The sequence below is a fragment of the Aplysia californica genome, unplaced genomic scaffold (assembly GCF_000002075.1).
Source record: "Aplysia californica isolate F4 #8 unplaced genomic scaffold, AplCal3.0 scaffold00343, whole genome shotgun sequence".
Classification (NCBI taxonomy): Eukaryota; Metazoa; Mollusca; class Gastropoda; order Aplysiida; family Aplysiidae; genus Aplysia; species Aplysia californica.
In genome coordinates, this window is record NW_004797613.1 from 472,920 (window position 1) to 474,079 (window position 1,160).

A 1,160-nucleotide genomic window follows, 5' to 3' on the forward strand; every position below is an offset into this window, starting at 1 on the left:
ACACACACACACACACACAGGGGCAGCCCCGAGATTCAGATATTTTGGGAGGTTTTTTTTTTCATTTTTAATCTGCTAAACCGGAGCAATCCTGACAGAGTGGAGCGACGTCTGTGGTGTAGCGGTTAGGCGCTCCGTTGTCGCACGCAGGAGACCCGAGTTCGATTCTCGAGTGGGGCAGGGAGAACATTTTTATCGAGTATCTCGATCCTTCCGCTGGGATGTATCTCTCTCAGCCCGGATTACCATAGAAAGTCGAGGTCGGAAGACTACCACCATATATGATCTAAATAGTTTCGATGGTGGACGTAAAGACAACTGTATTTCATTTGAAAGGACAGAGTGGTGTGACCTGTGGCACTCCCAGCCCCCGTCTGCCGTGTCTGCCACCTATTTCTTACTTAACCCTATCCGTACGTCGTGTTTTACTATCGTATCCATACGACGTGGCGAACTCTGTGCCACCACTTTCCAAAGAGGAAATTTACTCGCTAATTCGATCCGTACACTTTGCATTGCAGTTTGTCAAAATGATTTTTTTGAGAAATACTGAAAGTTTTAAAGAGATCTTCGTACTAGAAGTATTCTAAAATGTGAAGAATACAACCCTGAGGGTACAAAATGACCCCAGGGCGTACGGATAGGGTTAATCATCAAGAGTGTTGCTTAACTTGAGACTGCTGACAATTTTAAAGTCCGCAAGATAAAGCACAGGACACTTTGGGCCAATGAAAGTTACATTTTTTTTTTGCCTTTGATCAATTTTTTTTCCTGTAAAGTCCACGCACGAATGTGTCTTTAGTTAAACATTAAATGGGTTGAGCCCCCCAAAACCCACCAAAAAAAAACCCAGCAAATAAAAAAAAACAAAAACAAAAACAAAAACCCCCAAAAAACCCCGAAACAAATACCGAAAAAGCCAAACAACCAGAACAATGCCGGTTTCTTTGATTTCATTATTTCGACAAGCACCTGATTTCAACACAATGCCTCCCAATAAGGGTATGTCATATACATTACTAAATTGTTGCACTCGCGCGCGCGTGTGTGGGTGTGTGTGGGTGTGTGTGTGAGTGAGTGTGTGTGTGTGTGTGTGTGTATACGTGCGCGCGGGTGCACGTGTGGGTTTGTGTGTGTGTGTGTGTGTGTGTGTGTCTGTG